General features: G+C 35.9%; 1 long non-coding RNA gene across 2 annotated transcripts in view; it reads left to right on the forward strand.

The window, feature by feature from the left end:
- The window catches only part of LOC127431793 (uncharacterized), a 70,377-nt gene that overhangs the window by 47,848 nt on the left and 6,634 nt on the right, over nucleotides 1-15,895 (forward strand). Inside the window, exons 3-5 of one of the 2 annotated variants that reach the window (XR_007895651.1) lie at nucleotides 6,527-6,636; nucleotides 7,905-7,991; nucleotides 8,195-9,228. The exons of the other annotated variant lie outside the window; for it this stretch is intronic. This is a non-coding gene — a long non-coding RNA (uncharacterized LOC127431793). Of the gene's footprint in view, nucleotides 1-6,526; nucleotides 6,637-7,904; nucleotides 7,992-8,194; nucleotides 9,229-15,895 lie in introns of those variants that run through there. 2 annotated transcript variants of the gene reach the window in all.

The following is a 15,895-nucleotide window of genomic DNA, read 5'->3' on the forward strand; positions in this document are numbered from 1 at the left end:
GTTTTGCACCAATTTCTGAAGTCAGTTTCAGATTAAGTGCATGCTGAAGGGGGACATACCAAATGCTAAGATTTTCTGACATTTATTATTATTATTTTTTTAAATCAACATTTCATAAGTTAGCTGATAATATAATTTGAAATTGAAAAGAATGCAAAATGGAAGCATTTACACTAGTCGTTTCAGACCTTTCGACCCCACTGATTCTTGTCGTCAACCCAACTAGAGCAAAACCGTCTTTTTTTTTTTTTTAAAACATCCCATTTCCTTTAATTGAAGGAGGGCATTTTATACCGACCCATTAATCACTGCAGCAGAAAACTCTTTTCTCTAAAAAAGATGGAATGTGTCTGTTTTTTCATAACTGTTTTTTAGCCTCTGGCAACAAGATGCTTTAGATATTCTCTTACCTGTTAAGAGAATTTTAATTTGAAGTCTCTGAATGACACCACCCATACATATTCTGTAATTAAGAAATAACTGATTTCAAAAGGTGATCAACCTTTCTCAAGTTTGTAACAATAGTTGTAATTGTAAAAATCAAGCAGAACACATGTACTGTATAACTCATCATTTTGTTCCACAGTTATCATTTGGGAATAATGTGCAACCTTGCCAAATCTGATGGAGAAAACTGTCTCTAAAATCAATCTGGCAGTTTATTGTAACTCATTAACATTTTATTATCACAGATGAGATTTAATCTGAATTTACACATGATCCTGGTCATGAATGTGAATATAACAGTAAAAACACAAGTATGAAAGCATATACACTCACTTAGCACTTTATTAGAAACACCTGTACACCTACTTATTCATGTGATTATCTAATCTGCCAATCATGTGGCAGCAGTGCAATGCATAAAATAATCCAAATACGGGTCAGGAGCTTCAGTTAATGTTCACATCAACCATCAGAATGGGGAAAAATTTTATCTCAGTGATTGTTGGTGCCAAACAGGCTGGTTTGAGTATTTCTGTAACTGCTGATCTCCTGGGATTTTCACTCACAACAGTCTCTAGCATTTACTCTGAATGGTGCCAAAAACAAAAAACATCCAGTGAGCGGCAGTTCTGTGGATGGAAATGCTTTGATGAGAGAGATCAACGGAGAATAGCAAGACTGGTTTGAGCTGACAGAAAGGCTACGGCAACTCAGTTAACCACTCTATACAATTTTAGTGAGCAGAATAGCATCTCAAAATGCACAACACGTCGAACCTTGAGGCGGATGGCCTACAACAGCAGAAGACTACGTCTGGCACTTTTAGGACCAAAGTGTTCTTAATAAAGTGCTCAGTGAGAGTATAATATTCATAAATATATAAACACTTCTCATATTAATGTGTCTAAACATCTGGGTATAGCAGTGCCTTAGTCTTTCCACTCAGTTAATAATTCTGCCAGTTGCTTAAAAGAGCGTCTGTATTTGTTTTGCTTTGTCTGAAACATTATTAATTTGACAGAACATTCTCAAGTTTGTTGAGAAATACAATCTTATTTTCCAGTTAATGCTAAAAAGGCTACATCTTAGACCAACACAAGGATGTAAAAAGAGGATATGGGTTGCATAATCACAGGTTTACTGGAAGTTTGTGTGTGTGTGTTTGTAGTAGTATAGCTGGCCCTTCAAGTACAGTATTATGGCAAAAAGCAATTTTTCTGCATAATTGTGTGTGCTTTGCATACCACACATCTCAGTCTCAGTCAGTGTGTGAATTTTCTTTGAATGACTCCACAATTGTGAATCATTAACATAATTAGTTTTTTTCATGTGGATATGCCATGTCAAAATGAATAAATTCATTATTAATTTGTCTGCCTGTGTGATGCTTTTCTATTAGCCGCAGGCTGCAGAGACCTTTATTATCTCTTCTTCAGATCTTCTAATGACTGCACACACAACTGAGGGAATTATTTTCTCTCTCACACAAACACGTACACATATGCTCATTCTTTATCATTTTACATGTTTTAGAACAAGAGTGATAGTAAAAGAATAGAAACACCACAAAAGATGTGGTTGCTTTAGCAATTGTGTTTTTCCTCTCACCATTGTTTTTTATGATACAATTGGTTAGGTTTAGGTTTAGGGTAGGGAGGCTAGTTTTGTTGATTAAAACTCGAAAGAGCACTAACCTATAAAACCTCATCTGTTTGGAAGAACATTTAACTGCATAATATCATTTTGCAAGGTACAAGATATATTTGTCTACAAAGCTAATTTTAAGCATTTAAGCATAAACATTTAGATCAAATGGTATTTCAAATCATGAGTAACATAAATTCATTCTACAGTGGCATGGAAGGACACTGCCCTCCTTAGTTAGAGTACTTGTGCAGTCTAGTCAGTAGCATGACTGTGTTGTGATTCATTACTTGTTTTTGACCGTGGGACCGATATGAATTTCCCCTAATTTAGTGACTGTGGTAAAGAAAGATCTTGACTGTAGTGGTACCTGCCGCAGACTTGTCAACAAAAAGTTTTTCTCTGATCACTTTGTGTGTTTTTCCTCTTTCTCTCATGATTCCCTCACTGTGAATGCCAGTTTAGCCTTGTCTTTATGTCTTGTTTTGCTATTTCCTTTTCACAATCTCTTTCACTCACACACCCTCTGGTTTACCCAACATTACAAGCATATCCCTCCCACACAGAAGCAGGATGCAGTGTGTGTATATGCTGTGGATGTGATTGAACGTTTGCTAGCGTGTGTGTGTGTGTGTGTGTGTGTGTAAAAGAGAGAGATAATGTCAGGGGTAAAGTGAGTGATAGCAACGCAACAGTAACTGTCTACCTGAAAGGGAGGGTGAAACCAGGTGACTGACTTTCCCACCAACCCCTGCATACCATCCATACTGTTTGGAGGATATTACAGCCCACCGCGGTCTTAAATGTGCAATCCATATACACACACACAGGTAAAGATGCACATACCTTTTGTATATAGCTCAAGACTGGAAATCGGAAGGTTGCCGTTTGATCACAGCTGGGAACAAGACATCAACATTGTGCCTTTGAGCAAAGCACTTAAAGGGATAGTTTACCCAGAAATTAGAATTCTTTTGTCATTTAATCACCCACATGTCGTTCCAAACCTGTTTAACTGTCTTTCTTATGACTTGTCTTTTATGGTACATTTTGTCCTTATATGGAAAAGTGCATGCTTACAGTACACATAAAGACAAGTATCTTACATAAAGACTACTTGCGTAAAGAGACATGTAACTCTGCATGCCTGTGCAATCAATTCAGAGGCAATGTCAGTGTCAACTATACAGAACTATACATTTAATCAGAATTGCTTGCAGAGCAGAAAACATCAGTCATAGTGCGAAAAGCAAACATTTGCTCAATAAAAAATAAGATTCTGTAAACAGAAAGTAGAGCAGCGAACAGTGTATAGTCATACAGATTCCCAGTTGGCTCTTGTATGTTTTCTGAGCAACTTCTCTGTACTCTGTAAAAAGCAGGGCTCTCCCCTTCTTCTCTATTTGACTGGTGATTACTCAGATTGTGCAGTATATGCCTATGTGAGTTGATGGCCGCCTGCTCTGTTCATTTGGGGGATGTCCCAAGCCACTGGAAATAAAGTGAATTGAAACTGACCACAATAGATAAAAAAGCCAAAAAATTCCATGCATTGAAAGTTATTGTAAATTTGATTGCTAATTATACACTCACTCACTTACACAGAACTTAATCAAGTTCAATTTTCAGCAGAAACATGCAGTTTTTATGACTTCATATTAATTGAAAGACTAGATGGAGTATTTACACTTTTTAAAATTAATTTGTCATACCGCAGGACCATTTTAAATGATTAAAACAGCGATTCAGTTAGTGAAAAACTGAAAAGAAATGGTGACATGTTATTTGTTAACTACCCTTAGGCAGATAGATGTTTTTGTTTTTGATCAAATAAAACAATATTATGTAATTTACATTGTTTAGTACACCAAAATCTTTAATTCTTTAAATTTTTTAAAGTGAAATATGTTCCTCTTCTTGTTCATGTACCATAATTTTAAAATCAGAAATGAAGCCTTACTTCAAATGCTGGCATAATATTATGTTATAAAAGTGTAATAACATACATGCCTTGTTGTTCATGCTTTATAACCACAAGAAGTGTTCTATGCGTAAACTGCGCAAATTATGTAGCCTTATCTTATGTATGTGCAATATGATGAACTTCTGACATGGGAACATTGGAAGCAGTTTATGGGAAAAGGTGAAGGAAGAGGAATAAAGTGGGAAGATAAGAGTGAAGACGCTGAGAAGTTCTCTGTTATGTTTCCTGTTTGAACGGTTGGTCTATGGAGGCTGTTTATGGGGTGAGTCATGCAGGTTAGACCTGTTTCAGGATGTGAGATTAACTGCTAGTTAGTATGCTGTGTGCTACGTTGCATTGATTTCTGGAAACAAACCCTTTGAGCAGACTCGAGAAACTTGACTGTGCATCATGTAGGGGAATATAGCTTGGGCCCGTAGACCAGTAGGCTTGGAATGAAGACCAGGAGTCGAGGTTCCAATCAATTAGTTTAAGTTTTTACTGAAGAACGTTGTTTGCAAAATCAAATGGCAGAAGTCATCAGCATAAAAGCCTCTGAGTTCGTAGACAGGAGAAACCCATGCAAAATTACGAACTGAACTCAGGTCCAAAAACATAATACTTATGTCAGGTACAGCATCAAGTTGGGGTCAATGCTATAGTCTTCTAGGATTCTGATTGGTTACGAGCATAGATAACTATAGAACGATTCTGAACATGGTCATCTTGTACGTTGTTTATCTCATTGACTATTTGCATGACGCTTTAGTTCTGTATATAGGCTCCAATGGTCCGAGGACAGGACAGTCCTCCCTCTATGGTCATCCATAGGTCTCTGATGTCCAGTTGTCCACCTCTAGACTGCTATTCTAACTCCACTGGTCTCCTGAAACAGAAATACTTGGAGAAACACACACACAGCTTCTCATATTCAAGGTCATATACTACAAAGCTTCTGTTGGATACTGGCCTTATCCTGTTGGAACTTAAAACATAGAGATAACTGTACTTTCTCTCAGGAGAGCTGAAGTAGTGTTCTTGTTAAATTGGCAGAAACATTCATAATCAAATGTATGTTGTTGAGTCATGAAGACACTAGAGAAGTGGCCTACGTGACCTAGGCCTCTTAGTCAGCAGACACATTGTCGCCTAAGACAGATATGGAATGGTCTCAAACTGCTTGAATGAGCATGAAACCACAGAGAACATATATTAAGAGACTATAATAATGAATCATTTGCTCACAAGAATATGATATGTGTGTTATAATGTTGTATACATAATTAACTCATAAGAATACTGATTAGTTTCACTAAAATCATTTAGTTAATCACATTAGGTTCAATGCTGATCAGTTTAGATTTAATTCACTCAAAGGATATATATGTATTGAAGAAGAGGAGGTGGTGATTCAGGCATCCACCCCTTCAGTTGTGAGTTTTCTGTGTACAGTATTTTTCAGTACTTTGAAATTCATTCTTCAGTAACATTAACTGTACTTCCACTTACTGTGTAACTAGTTTAAGGAGCTGCTTGCATTAACATTAATTAGTTAATGTTATTACTTCTGTGATTAATGTTAGTAACGTGTAATATGCATAACACTGACCCTTTATAAAGTGTGACTGTGATTACAAACAAGGGCACTTATTACACCAGATCTGGATCCATGTCTTTCCCAATGTTTTTTTCACATACACCATGGATGGTCAGATTGTGTTAACTTTTTGCTTGCCTAAAGAGATAAATGAAAATTCTCTCATTATTTACTCACCTGCACGTTATTCTGAACCTGTAGAACTTTCTTTCTGCTGAGGAGCGCAAAAGGAGATGTTAGGCAGAATGTTAGCTTCAGTCACCATTCACAATCATTGCATCTTTTTTTACATAGAATGAAAATGAATGGTGACTGAAGCTAACATTCTGCCTAACATCTATTTTTGTCATTTGGAACAACATGAGGGTAAGTAAATAATGACAGAAATGTTCATTTTGGGGTGAATTTAAAATTATTGTCACTTGTACACATGAAGTTATTCATGGTGGGAAGTCAATGTTGTTGAACATCTTATGTTCAGGACATGTTTCAGTTAGTGGGGCCATAGCACCTGGGGTGGCTTTAGATTAAACACCTCTCCCGTTTCATGCTTGAGCAAAGCTGTTCAGATGCTGAAATGTGGGTTCTCCTCCTGTCAGCCTAATGGGAATGTAATTAGAGGAACATTCAATCACCCTCAAGGTCTTGATTTGTTTGAAAACACTTGGTAGAGAAAGTTAGTCAGACATGGAGAGCTACCAAGTAGTCTCTTTTGTTTTAGTAACCCTGATCCAGGTCAGGAAAAACTAAAATCTGCACTCTCAATCTTTGCTGCCCTCACACACAGCTGTGACATGAAACAGGTGTTGCAGTGACTCTAGGTTTAAACTTCTGACACCTCTCTCTCTCTCTTCCCTTAAAACTCTTTGCTATAGCTTAAGGATTAAAGGAAGAAGCCGTGCTGAACTGCTGCCAAAAGTTAACACTCAGCCAGAGCTTACAAGCTTACTGAACCCAAAAAACTCTCTTCCGAGAACTTAGCCAGGTAGGCAAATTGCACATGAATCTTACACATGAAGCCAATGATTTCCTTTAAACTGATGAGATGACCATATACTTTAAATATACTTTCAAATGTGAATCTAATTTAAGTTAAAAACTTCAAAGAAGTAAAATTCTGTCATTTACTTAAATAATTTATTTTGAAGAATGTTCACAATGTGACATTCCAACAAGGACAAAAAAGCACCCTAAAAATATTACATTGATTGACATCAATGACAGCAAATGTCATTATTCTTGCATGTCTCATATTCGAACATGGCATGGGAAATTTGAATGTGTGGAAGCGTGAATGAGATTTGAGAGCTACGGCAGAGGGCAGGATTTCCAGTGAATTACAGCTTCAGTTTTGGACTGTTTCTCATACAAAACTATTGTATGGCTTCAGAATTCTAAGAATATAGCGCACATATGGACAACTTTTAAGGTGCTTTGTTGTCCTTTTTGGAGCTTGAGAGCCACTGGCCACTGCATGCTTTCATTGTATGAAGAGGAAAGCTTGAACATTCTTCAAAATATCTTTAAGGTCACTGCATTTTATCTGACCATTTATTTAAAGAAATGTTCCAGGTTCAATACAAGTTAAATTCAATCGACAGAATTTGTGGCAACTCATCCCTCATTTATTTTAAAAAAAGCAAAAATTGCGGTTACAGTAAGGCGGACCGCAATGGAAGTGAATGGGCCAGACCATAAACAATAAAATACACAGTTTTAAAAAAGTCTAGCCACAAGACGTAAACATTATTCTTGTTAACATGATTTTAGTGTGATAAAATTACTTACTAACCTCACAGGTGTGAAGTTACATCCACTATTACAATTTTGTTGTCAAGACGACATAATGGTGATAAACCATATAATCTGGTACACGCCGTTACTCTGGTAAATACCTGATTTTATTACAATAAAATTATGTTAACACATACAGTACTGTTTACATCTTGTGGATATATAGTTTTGAAACAGTGTATTTTAAGGTTTATGGACTGGCCCCATTCAATTCCAATGTAAGAGCGATTATATTTTTTTAAATAACAAGGGACGATTCAAAATACATTTTTGTGGCAATGAGTATTATGCCACAAATGCTGTGGATTGAAGGTAACTTGTATTGAAACTGGTACTGTTCTTTAAGAATTTACTTATTGATAAGAAACATTAGGAGATTAAAATGGATTATTTTGATGCACCCTAAATATGCATTTTGAACCGTCAAAAAAATGGAGTACATTCACTTGCATTGTTTAGAGGAGGAGGCCTGAAATGAAATCCTAAAAGTCTTAAATTCTGTTTTGATGAAGAAAGAAACTCAGATACATCTTGGATGGCCTGAGGGTGAGTAAATTATCAGCACATTTTCATTTTTGGGTGAACTATTCCTTTAAGGTGAAATTCTAAAAACCTATCAAATAAAGTAGAAATGACTGAAATTACTGTAACAAGTAAAATAGATGGAAAAAAATGTATGAATTAAGTTCATAATCAGCCTCTCTTTCCTACTTACTTGTGCCACATTTTCCCCCCTTGTTTTTCCTCAGATCTGAGGCCCTGTGGCAGAGTGTTTGAAGACTGTAGGGGCTATCAGTGTCAAGGACAGTGTTTTAGTGTGTGGGTGTGTGAGCTGCTGTAATGTGTAACTATTTGACCAGCAGAAATAGGCAATGAGTTTACAATTAGTCCCTTCGTAATCACAACAAAAGAAAAGAACTCACAGTAACTATTGATCATGGGAGACTTATCACAGTCTTAACTTTCAAATAACAATGCCCTGATTATACCAGGATCATGTGGTATTTACTCAAGTATTTCTCTATATCTTAAACGATTATGTTGATATACAGCATCTGGATATCAGGTACTGCTTTGATCCTGTATATGAAAAGAAAGTGTCCCTGCTTGTTGACAAAATTATTGAATTCAGTATGATAAAGTAAATTTCTTTTGAAAGGCCCTACTGATGAAATGCCTGTGAAATTATCATCAGTGTTTTAGTATTTTTTTTTAACTTACATAATGGTTAGTTTTGGGAGGCATTGTGTCTTGTGTTTTGATGTAAATGGCGGATTAGTGAAAGGAAATAGGAGCATTAAAGGAAAATAAAAGAAAAAACAAATGCAAATTTGATTTACTCCCTGACTCTCAACAGATGTGTTGTGACAGCCATCTTGAACTTCTTTCACATCAAGGGATCAAAGCTTTGTGTGTCCACACTGATAAAAGGTGGAATCCACATGCCTTTGAAAAGAATCCCTCTAATCCATCATAAATCTCTTTTCCACCATCGGGCTGAACAGTTCTTGTTGCGAAATAGTCAATCCGATATTTGTATTTTTTTTCCATAATTTTTTTTTTCTTCACTGTGGCGCTTGAATGTACGTAACAAATCCTTCAGTTGTCGATGGCTTGAGAGGTGAACATTGGAGCGATTGTACTTTGGAGGATTTAGGACTGATTTTTTCCCCTAGTTTTTACTCTGCTTAAAGCATAGGAAAGTCGCATCCCATGTTGCAAAAAGGAAAGCGAAGAGAAAAAGGTGAGAGGCTTACAATCATTTGCTGAGGGATTGTGTATGGTACTGGACACAAACACACAGAAATGTTCAGTGGATATAAAAAGTCTACACACCCCTGTTAAAACAGCAGGTTTTTGTGATGTAAAAAATGAAAGATAACCCATATCAGAACTTTTGCACCTTTAATGTAAAAATTACAACCTATGCAATGCCACTGAAAACCAAAGTGACACATTTCAGAGAAAAAAAATTACTCTGTTTGGATAAGAGTCTATTAGCTTGGCACATCTTGACTTGGGAATATTTTCTGACTCTTCTTTGCCAAAACATTCCAGATCTGTCAAGTTGCGAGGGCATCTCCTGTGTACAGCCCTCTTCTGGTCCCCCCCACAGATTTTCTATATGATTCAGGTCTGGGATCTGGCTGGGCCATTCCAAAACATTAATCTTTTTTTGCTGAAGCCATTCTTTTGTTGATTTGGATGTGTGCTTTGGATGATTGTCATGCTGAAAGGTGAAAGGTCTCTTCATTTTCAGCTTTCTAGCAGACGCCAGAAGGTTCTGTGCCAAAATTGAGTGGTACTTGGAGCTATTCATGATTCCCTTCACTATAGCCACAGTTCCAGCTGAAGAAAAGCAGCTCCAAAGTATGATGCTGCCACCACCATGCTTCACCGTGGGTATGGTGTTCTTTTGCTGATGTGCTGTGATGTTTTTGTGCCAAACATACCTTTTACAATTTGTTGCAAATAGTTTATGGTCTCATCAGACCATAACACATTTTTCCACAAGGTTTTGGGAGACTGGATATATGTTTTTCAAAGTTTAGCCGGGCTTGGATTTCTTTATTTTTTTCTTTTTTTTGTTAGAAAAGGCTTACGTCTTGCCACCCTGCACCATAGCCCAGACAGATGAAGAATACGGGAGATAGTTGTCACATGTAGGGAGCAACCAGTACTTACCAGAAAGAGCTGCAGCTCCTTTAATGTTGCTATAGGCCTCTTGACAGCCTCCCTGACCAGTTTTCTCTTTGTCTTCTCATCAATTTTGGAAGGACATCTTGTTTATGATAATGTCACTGTTGTGTCATACTTTCTCCACTTGTTGATGACTGTCCTCACTGTGTTCTATGGTATATCTAATGCTTTGGAATTACCTCATCTGAGTGATACCTTTCAACAATGAGATCCCATTGATGCTTTGTAAGCTCTTTGTGTTCCATGACTCTTGTAGTAGCATGCAACCAAGAAGATGTCAGAAAAATACTACAAGAACAGCTGAGATTTATTTGGATATTAATCAGAGTCACTTCAGGTGAACTTGATAATTGGTTGACACAGCCACATACCCAATTATAAAAGGGTGTGCACACCTATGCAGTTAGGTTATTCTAAGTTTTTTATTTTTATTTTTTTTCTCTGAAATGTGTCACTTTGGTTTTCAGTGGCATTGCATAGGTTGTAATTTTTACATTAAAGGTGCAACAATTCTCATATGATTTATCTTTATTTAATTTTTACGTCACAAAAACCTGCTGTTTTAACAGGGGTGTGTAGACTTTTTATATCCACTGTAAAATTTACTAGATTAGCTAAAAAGAACATTTATTGACAAAATATTATAGAAGTAATATAATGATTTAATGAGTGTTAATGAGCTATCTATTGTAATCTACTTCCCTGATGAAAAAGGCTTGTAGAAAAATGTACTAGTTAAACCATCATAAAATCACGAATATACACCGAACACCATTTTTTATTACATTTTATTAACCTCACCATAGCGAACTTTGCCAGCTACCTAGAATCAAGTTACCTTGGCTTTGCCAAATGGACAATGGTGAGTCACCACATACTAAAGCCATTCCACCAGCACAGTTGAGTACGCTTAAGCATAGTTAGCTAACAGTTCAGAGAAATCTGGGATGAGAACGGTTTGTAATCGTGCTGTGCCAAGCCTTGTTCAAGTGGAAATGCTACTGCAACTGTTCCTCACCATGCTCTGAACCGTTCGCCCCAATGGTGGAAAAGTGGCTATAGACTTCATAAGGAAAATACTGCAAAATTGGAATACTGTAGATCATTGGTCCTGTTGAGCTCATGATTTGTTTATGAATTGAATGTTGTCCTTGGATAAACAGAAGACCTGCAACTTCATAAAAATAAAAAAAAACTGGTAGTACAACAGTAACATGAAGTGCACAGAAAAGGTTCCCAATCAAAATTTCTGTCGGGTTTGTTATTCTAATGTTTGTGAATCCGGATTATTCTAAATGAAGGAGTGTGTGCCCGCAGTTATTAAACAGCATACCCCAAGCATTTCCATATAAGAGCTTTCCGCACAACCTCACCTGGACAGCCAATCATCTTCAAATGTATCCATGAGCTCTGTAAACATGCAAAGATCTTAAAACCTGTTGAAATACCATAAGCACCCTTTATATATGTCTAGACTTCTCGTGATAGTGTTTTGGACCACTCATTAGTCAGTTGTTCATTCATTTTTATATCAGATCAAGGTTTAACACACTAATTGTCACTTAGTTACCCAATTTCTTATAAAAATGTATATACTGAGTGAAAACATTTCGACTTGACATATTCCATGGATCTAAGGTCACCAGGAGTCTATTATTTTTGTGTATTTAGTTGGTTCTAAATTGTATTCTATTTTATTTTATTTTATTCATGTAAATGCAAACATATTGATGAATCATGATTTCTGTGTAAAAATGGTCTGTGCAGATGTTTTATGCACATATAAGTGTGTATGCATGGTTAGTGAATGAGACATAATTTGAAGAAATATGAAACTGCCAATTTTCAAATGACAAAATTATTACGAAAACATTTCTAGAGAGATGCAAATAAAAAATTGAAAATGATTAAAAGGATTTTAATAGTAAAAAGTTTATGCTGGGAACAGCATTTGATGAATCATTTGCATAGTATATCTTTGTGGTCTCTGATTCAATTCTCTCCTCATCTTGTTTAAACAGAAACATATGGGGATTTTTTTTTTTTTTTTCATTGTAGAAAAAACACAAAATCTGTCCTGAAGTTTTATTCCAGACATGAATTATTTTATAATAAAATTAATACAAAATAATTATTTTAACACTTACAACAGTGTTTATTTATTGATCATTATTTAATTTATTTTCATAATTGCTAATGATGTATAAATATGTCATGTGATGATGAAACCAAATCCACTTTCAGGAGCACCATACCCAATGACCAATGAGGGTGTGGTTCGCACACATATTCAGTTCACTTGTCACCTTTAACATTCATGTCCTATTTTTGAAAGCTGCACAGATCTCAGTTCCTTATTAGCAGAGGCTCTGTGGAAGGAATGTTCATTCACAAATCTCTTGTAAAGAAGAATACAGATTATGAAAGCAACACCTCACTAAAAAATAACCTACAGGGCTGCTTGGTGAGATTTTGTAAATTAACCCTTAGGAGGCAAGTGGGATAAGCTGTCAGGACTTTACATAGAGGTAAAACAAATACATTAAATTATATTTCAGAATGTCTGCTATCCACTGAAATTAGAAAATAAGTGTATATAATATTCAGCCAAATAAATTTTACTTCTCAAACAAAAAAAGTGGTCCAGTGACACAACTTTCCCCACATTATGGGTAAGCTTTTTCATGTCAAGGGTTAAAATGAATTATTGGGGAATATGTGAATTATTTATATTTTTATTTTTAAATTGGAACATACAGTAAATGTAAAAAAATAAAACAAAACATTAGTAAAACGCAATCCTGTCTCATTTTGCTGCACATTATTCACATTTTCATAAACCAGCTAGGAAAAGGTTTAACATTCAGAATATTTGAATGAAGTAATACATCTTTAAAATAAAAATGTAATAGTTCTTGTTATAGCAAATATTTTCTGCATTTGAAAGCAAAGCTCACGATTTTGGTTGATCCACTGCCAGCATCTGGCACGCATTATCGCACAGCTTCCATTTTGGTAAAAATGCTTCTTTGACCCTTCTGTTATGTTTAAAATAATGACACCTGTGATGTTCTGGTCAAAAATCACCCATATTGAGTTCAACAGATTTTCAGTAAATTTACAGCACACTTACCTATACATTATCAACTTGAAAATTGGCATAGGCTTGACTACATGTTTTCACACTGAATAAAGGCTTCTATAGTCGCATTTTAACCGGAAAGAGCGCCACCTATTTGTGAGTTGTGGTACTATATATGTACAATAGATATACAGTAAATCTTTAGCTTTACTGTACGGATTTACAGAACTTATAATAAGCTGATACTCACATTACTTACCAATTTAATTAGTCTGAAAAATATTCTGCAACATTACAACCATAGAAATATTGCAAAAATATAACATATATTATTGTACAGTAAATACATTGTCAGCATTGTCAAATCAACATTGTGCAGTAGAAAAACTACATATAACCAAGTGTGTGTGTGTGTGTGTGTGTGTGTGTGTGTGGGCGGGTTTGGGTGATTTACGAGGACATTTTTTTTAGGTTACAAACTGGTAATTACAAGGGTATTATGCTATAAATATGGTGTATGAGGACATTTCTAGTGTCCCCATAATTCAAATCGCTTAAAAATCATATTAAACAATGTTTTTTTGAAAATGTAAAAAAGCAGAAAGTTTTTTGTGAGGGTTAGGTGTAGGGGTAGGGGTAGGGATAGGGGAATCTATAGTTCATACAGTATAAAAATCATCATGTCTACGGAGAGTCCTCATAAGGATAGCCGCACCAACATTTGTGTGTGTGTGTGCACTATACACAGTATACTTAGTTTTTGTGGTATGTGCAGGTCTGTATATAATATGTGCAATTATTAACCCTATGGACTCGAGAAGCTTTACAGTTGCATTGAAAGCCAGTATTATTTACCCCCGGGTCAGATTTGCCTCAAACATAATAGGTGTAAGCAAAAACTTGGACATTCCATAAATATTAATTTATGGAATTAATATTTTTTTTATATTATATTAATATATTTTATAATATATTTTTATTAAATAAAAAATAAAATAAAAAACATTGCTTTCTTTAATAAATGAATTTAGGGTCTTTTAATACTTCTGGATGTTTGAACAAACAAGTTTGATTGGCATTCTGGGACTGTATAGCTGCTATATATGGACATGTCTGATTCATTCAATCACTTGCGTTCTGAATGGATGTGGGTGTCACAGTACACATTCCTGGGGCACAGTAACGAATTGCAAAAACCTCAACAACTAATTTCAGTAGTATCGTTTTGACTAATCCTTAACCAAGATGTGGCAGCAAGTTGATGCTACTGGTTACCCTACTTACCCTTGCATAAAGAGATTTAAAACTACACAAAACACGAGCCATCCAATGGGAGCACAGTAAATGATAACTGTCAGGAAGTAGAAAAAAAGAGGAAGAGAAGTCTATTATTTTCTATTAGAAACACCATTAAAATACTTTTGCTTTGTTTGTTTGAGCATCCTGACCAGCCAGAGACTGCAAGTTTTTGCAATTCCATTTGGTTAGAAAGAAAGAAAGATCTTCCAGAATTTTTAATTTCTGATGAATAATAGAGTGTATTTTTATATTAATGAATGAGTGTGTGGTGTTGTTGTAAGTCTGCACAACTCTCCCATTGAGTTCTCAACATGCTAACAGAAGCTCTTGTCTAGTTGTCAATGGATCAGTATAACTAGCACCGGCCCATTAAGCCTTAATATATCTTTATCAGCTAATCGTCAATTACTGTTGCAGGAAATAATATCACTCATGTAATCTTATCTGATAGGCTAATGCCTGGCTGCACTCTAGGTCTGAGCTGTGTGTATGTGTTTAGATTAAGAGTGTAATTCAAGTTCCAATCTTCCCTTGAGCTCCAATAAAAGTCAGTTATAAACCAGCATATTAAATGAATGTCTGACTCATGTGTGAAATTCAAAGTTTGTGACGTAAATGTACTGTGCAACTTTTGGACTAAATTCAGCTTGTGTACTTCATATTCTCCTACAACTGTTAGAAACAGGTGAAAAGGAAAAATCACTCCGTTCTGGCAATTCCTCAAAGCTGCCACGAAGTGAAGTTGTTGACCTCAGTGACCGTGTCATGCCCTGGTTGACCACCAATTCATGGAGCCAGCAGCTGCTGAAAAGGGTGTTGTAGGAGCCAGCCAGCCTCTTGGCAAAGAGAGCATTCCAAGATTCCCAAATCGCTTCTACATGCCAGCTATACAGGCAGATACCTGCTTGTCGCGTTCCTACAGATCCACCCCTATGTGAGAAACGCAGGAATCACGCACGGTTTCCTCGCTATGCTCCTACATTCACCTTTCCCTTTCCTTCCTGTATAATATATCCAGCTAAAATGCTTCACTTGAGTTACACATATTAATAACACAGGTGTTGTCACAGAAGATATCTGTCTGTATCAATATAGCTGCATATTTGTGTAATATTATGAGTACTGTTGTAGCTGTCATTATATCTAAGGAAAAGAAAATGTACACTGCACCCTACCAAGAAAAAAGAAAATGAGCTGTTAATGTAGAACAACTCAGTAAATCAGGTGAGTTCTCTGTCTGCTACAGAAAAAGAAAGAAAATTCAGCTATTCCTGCTCCCGCCAAATGATGAGGGCCACAGATTTCTTTGAGCACTAAGGCTAACTCATTTAAACACATTTTAATATGAACTAATTTTAGCTAATCTAGC

The sequence above is a fragment of the Myxocyprinus asiaticus genome, chromosome 41 (assembly GCF_019703515.2).
Source record: "Myxocyprinus asiaticus isolate MX2 ecotype Aquarium Trade chromosome 41, UBuf_Myxa_2, whole genome shotgun sequence".
Lineage (NCBI taxonomy): Eukaryota > Metazoa > Chordata > Actinopteri > Cypriniformes > Catostomidae > Myxocyprinus > Myxocyprinus asiaticus.